The sequence below is a fragment of the Solanum stenotomum genome, chromosome 10 (genome assembly GCF_019186545.1).
Source record: "Solanum stenotomum isolate F172 chromosome 10, ASM1918654v1, whole genome shotgun sequence".
Lineage (NCBI taxonomy): Eukaryota > Viridiplantae > Streptophyta > Magnoliopsida > Solanales > Solanaceae > Solanum > Solanum stenotomum.
In genome coordinates, this window is record NC_064291.1 from 33,864,533 (window position 1) to 33,870,590 (window position 6,058).

At 32.7% G+C, this 6,058-nt stretch overlaps 1 pseudogene; it reads right to left on the reverse strand.

The window, feature by feature from the left end:
• Positions 1–1,834: 1,834 nt before the first annotated feature.
• LOC125841952 (pentatricopeptide repeat-containing protein At1g62350-like) lies at positions 1,835–3,208 on the reverse strand (annotated as a pseudogene).
• Positions 3,209–6,058: the final 2,850 nt, after the last annotated feature.

Consider the following 6,058-nt stretch of genomic DNA (forward strand, 5'->3'; position numbering starts at 1 on the left):
AGGAAATTAAAATTAGATTATGTATTTTAATTGTCTAAACCAATGTAAAACTAAAGAACAAATATTCAATATTATTGTCATTCGCTTAGTGTTGAATTGATTTTCTTTTTGCATTAGTATTAATTTGATTTTGATTTAAGCTTTATTGTAATTACCAACATCTGTGGACTATAATTTTTATTGGCTCATTCATAATTGTAAGTTTCAAACTTGAAATAATATATTAAAAGATAAAAACTATGAAAATGTATAAGAAATATTTAAAAATTATATCAAAGTAAATATTTTTATGTATAAAATAAAATTTTAAAATTATATATATAATGTCGGGTTGGTTTGGTCTCGGGTTGTTTTTTTTTAGTTAAAACCAAACCAACCCAAATATAGTTGGGCTTTTTTTTTCAAAACCAAACCAAGTCAAACCAAACCACTAGTCGGGTTTTTTTTTGGGTTGACTCGATTTGCGGTTTGGTTCGATTTTGTATACCCCTACAAGCAAGAATAGCCTAGATTATGTTCCAACATTAGAATGGTTGATACTGCTGACATTAAGACTTGAAAACTGTGGAATAATCTATAATTTTACATATTATTAGGCATTCAATTTTTAACACTTAAAAAGGAGAAAACTCTCACTAAAGAGCGTATCCACTAAATAAGATACAACTGCGTGAATGTAATGGGGTACATATCTCAAAGTTCTAGACCATGAGGTAGAAATAGACTCCATCATGAACATGAAAGAAGGCTGGTTTGTCAATGGTCAATCAGAAAACATCATATATATGGGTTGTTCTGAAAGGACAAATGTTCATAATAAGCGAGCACCATGAGAACAACCAAATTCTAAATGAAACCCATTCAACTTCTGAGACGAACAAATAGGTGCCTCAAAATTAATTAGGTTCTCCATTTGACGTTATGGTGCTTGATAGACAAGGTACGATCTAGGAAGCAAAAATTTCATAGCAACAAAATATGTAATATTGACATATTGGAAACCCCAAAAGAAAAATCTCAGAGAAACTAGCAGTTTGAGATTATAGAGTAGCTTCCTCTAACTGAAGACTACATTTTCTTGCTCAATTTGGCCAAGTGTAATTTCAAGATTAAATGGGCCTGAAGCGACATTTTTTTTTTATAAAAATCCTTCGACAGAAGATATAGCAAAATGCCCTGCAAAAGATGACAGAAGGAAATGTAGCCAGACATGCCTTGAAAATATGTTATACAATGATCACATGGCCTGATACTTCAAACACGTCGAGATCAAAAGTAAATTGCATGGTATGACTATAAGAAATATTGCTCGAGTTCAAGAATAAAACAGCAGAAACCGGAGTGCCCTGAAGATCCATATACCAAAACCAATAATTTGGATGACTAACCCATATATTAATTTATTTATTTGATGGAGAATTTATCCTAACGAAACATTCACAATCTCATAAGAATAACTGAATGAGATGGTGATAATGGATGACAATGACAGGAATTCATAAACTTTTGATCAAAGTAAAACTCAATAAGGAGAAACCAAGAATGTTGGCAGATTCTCTTCCGACACAAATTGCAAAAATGGATATATCCACTTCATCAGACGCATTCAACCAACCTTCAGTGTAGATATCATAGGTAAGATCATACCTGCATCAAATTCCAATATTCTATGGTCTTCGTGGGTCACATTTCAAATACTCAAAGGCAGAAACACCCATCAGTTCATCAGCTTACACAATTTCAAGTCAGTGCATTCCCTATTTACCATTCCACTATCTTCTTGACCAGAGGAAAATTAAAATTCCATTGAGAAAATCAAAGTCAGCAGCATATTCTAATCATCATCGCTCTCCTTTCTCCATTCCTCCTCATCAAATAGATCTTCAAGTGGATCATAAACTACAGTGTCTGGTAACAGTTTCAGAAAGTCATCCTTCACTTTTTCTCTCAATTCGGGGTAAGGAAGTAACCCCTTCAACATAACACGATAACGTAAAGACATAGGAGGATCAGGAGAGTGCCTCATCTCATCATATATGTGCATTTCCTCTAAAGAAAATCCACCATCTAGAAAAGCCCTGACAAGATCGCCAAATGTATGTTGATCGAATATCACCCCTTCTATCTTCAAATCTTCCCATATCTTCTTTGTTTCATCTACCTTTTTGTTTCTTGCAAGCATGAAAAGCATATCCCTGTAAAAGAACATGTCTGGACGATACCATATTTCTTTGCGCACAGCCTCGTACAACTGCAAAGTTTAAGAGTAAAAGTCAGTAGTATAAACATTATATAAATTATTAATGAAAGTGGATAAATTCCATCTCCATATAAGCTAAAGAAAGAGGTTAGCACTTGGCAAACCTTCCTCTCTCTACTCTAGAATTACCACTTAAAGTGAACATCAGGATTAAATATAGGTTGAACATCACATATCTATTGATTAGGATGAATTAACCATCAACGTATAATTGATAATGTTTCAAGCAGGAATCACACATGTTCAACATCGTGAAACACAATGTTACATTATGTCAAAGGAGTATGAAAGTACAACAATACATAGACATTCTGAACAAAATAAGACTTGAACATTTTTCCCAATACGCGAATGAACTCAATGGTTATAGCAAAAATTGGGGAACATTAACCTTGTAAAACTAGATATTTTATGTACATATTTTCTAAAATTAGTATTATATTATTTGCTAGCACCCATGCTACAAAAACACTAAATGATTCACTTGATTGAAAGTTGAGTTATTTACCTAAAAGGACTAGAAATCAAATGGTGCACCATATTTTTCTTCAATTTCCTTTATATATTGTACAATAATCAATTTTTATAACCAAAAAGGGATTACAACTTGGTAGCAGAAAAAGGAAAAAGAAAAATTCAAATTGTTACCCTCATGGAGAGGTAAGGGAGATCTTGTCTTTGGAACTCAGCAAGAACGGCGACGAGGTTAGATTTGTGTAGACGAGAAACATGGGACTTCATAAACCGCTCAAACCTAACGGCGTTGGAGTGCAAGTGCTTAAGCTCCTTGGCCATCATTAAACCTTCTTTTCCCATTTTTTTCTTGAGCCTCCATATAGACATACTTGGGATCGAAGATGACGCTTAACCAATAATGATTTGTCTGATTCCGCAGCTATGGTTTAATATCGACGCTCGCGGCAGAAGACTCTGACCTTGACGCCACATCTGCAACTGATGAACTTCAGGGTGACTCACAAGTCTAAACCAGGTAAAGGGGGTCAAATAAGTTGAGTAGGTTTTTTTAGTGACACTTTGATCAAAAGGTATCGAATAAGTTTTATTTTTATTTTTACTGACACTTTAATCAAGGAGGGTCAAATTTAACTATTTTAATTTTAACCTAATTAGTATAAAAAGTAAAGAAAATCATTCAAAACTCTCGTCTCTCCAACGTTTTTCTTCCTTGGAAAATCCGACCATTAATAGCTTATCGAAATCTAGATTAGATATTCTCATTCTCCGCTTTTTTATCACCAATCATCACTTTATTTGAAGCTGAACGCCGACGTCGACCGTCACTCTTCTTAAAACGGGTAAGCCGTTATTACTTTGAAAAAATTTAGGACTGCGAACAACACATTATTGATAGTTGGATCTTTTCTTGGGTTAATAGACAAGAAATTGTTCTATAGATATGAAAATTGAATTATGGTCTAATGGGATGTGTTATTTCTTATTTACGAAAGAAAAATGAGAAATCCAAAAAACCTAATTTTTGGGAAATGTGTATGTGTTGTTGTTGTTCAGTGAAAAGTCATTTTTTGTTGCTTTTGTTCTTCTTTTTGTGAGCATTTTGTTGATATATTGGTAGAAATATGGTCTGTTTAGTTGTCCAACATATAACTCATTTGTTGAAAGAAGTGTCATATGTTGGTAGAAATTTTAATGTAGTTATCATATGTTGGAACATGTCACTATGTGTTATGACAACAAAATGGTCATCTGTAGTAACATGTTACTCATGTGTTGTAACAGAAGGTTCATATGTGCAACATAAGTATAAATTAATGTTCCTTATTTTTTATAATCAGATGTTAACCTCTTTATTTTTTTTGTTTACCTTGTAGATAAAATGTCACATGAAGGTTCATTTATGGCAACAAATGCTTAGTCTTTTGTTGCTTTCTCTTCTAACATCAAATGTTCTTCCTGTCGATAAGAAGGATACAAACAACAACATGATTATTTTTTAATTGTGTTTACGATTGGCCAAATACTATTAATGAAATGACATCTAATATTGATGTTCATTCATCAAAGAAGATTTCACAGCATTTAAAGTTTAGGAGGTTGAAAAAATCAATATCACTATCTAATATCAGAAAAAGAAAAATACCAATGACTACTGCTCCACTGTCTTGCTCAACCTTAAAAGGCAAGGACAAAGTCGTCACTTATGATGTGCAACAATAATATCCATTTGAAGGTTTTAACATTTTTGATGATGGTCCAACTCAACTAATGTCATCCTTCTCGCAATGGATAAACGAGGGTCTTTACAAGAATCATGCAAAAAAGTAAATTCAGTCAACTATTATTAATATTCTTGATGTCCACTAATTAATTATTTTTAATGTTTATAAAATTACACAAAAGACAAGGATGGAAACTACTTAGTTAATTGCTCGAGACTTAGATTTGAACAACTAGATTTTGTAGTTGCATTCCCAGAGACGAAAGACTGGTTCTACCTAATGTCCCAACCCAACAGGTGTTGGAATGATGAGGTACAACCATGCTCACTTATCTTATAATTAACACCTACTTATATACAAATAATTGATACATAAGTTGTTGTTGATGCATCTGTGCAGCATGTGGATGCCATTTTTTATTATTTGCGAAAGAAGTCGAAGCAACAAAGTAATTCAAAATATCGATACACCATTACTGATTGTTTTTTCAAAATATACATCGAGAAGGCCAATGTTGTTCATTATGAGAAGAACATCGTTAACATTATCAAAGGGTTTAGTATAACCATTGGACTGCCTTGGCACATGACCGATGAGGTTTATATCCCGGTAAATTGTAATGACGAGTTTCATTGGGTCCTGGCGGTTATTGTATTGAAGGAACGATGCATAAAGGTGTATGACTCAATGACCTCATTGAGGACAAACGAAAAATCGTACTGTGAGATTAAAAAATTGTCAATAGTGTTGCCAAAGTACCTTGAATACAGTGGCTTTTTTGAGTAAAACGATCGAACCAACTGGTCCATTGTTGAATATTACAAGGGCAAGAAGAAATCTCACCCATTCGAAGTCAAATATGTTGCTGGTATTGCCCAGCAAGCGAGTGATAGTCTGTATAAATCATTTTTTTTGTCTTACCATTTACAAATATAATGTTATTAGTTTTTTAATAGATGATACACAATGTAGGGACTGTGGGCTTTTTATTGCTGAGTTTTTGAGTGATGGACTACAAGTACCATCTTCTGAAATTGTTGTTGAATCTCTTTGCATGAGATATGCTTCACTTCTATGGAATTATGAAATTTTAAAGGCTTAGAGTGGCTATGTAGTAACAATGAAGACTCGTAGAGGGCTAGACCTATATAATCAAACTTCATATTTCCCAATGAAAATGTTATGGTTTTTACTGAATAGATTTAGATTTGATGGTTATGTATTACCATTTAAAATCTTTAGGTTGATAAGTTCTAAGAAACAATAGGTAAACATTGTTCCTTTTTGGATGATATATTAATGATTATTGTTATTGTTATATTTGTTATGTTGGAACAAATGTCAATTATGTAAGAAATTATTTGATATTTGTGACAACACATATAACATTTGTTGGAAAAAATCACACAATTATATGCATGTGTCCTAACAGAAATGTAATATGTGGCAATAAATGTCACTTGTGTCGGCACAACTTTAAATTGACATATGTTGTAACATTATGTTGCCAAAATTATAAAAAAAAAACTTAAAAATGATTAACCAACAATCATCTTTTCTCTCTCCTATATAAAATGACACTTCATATTCACAAAAATTA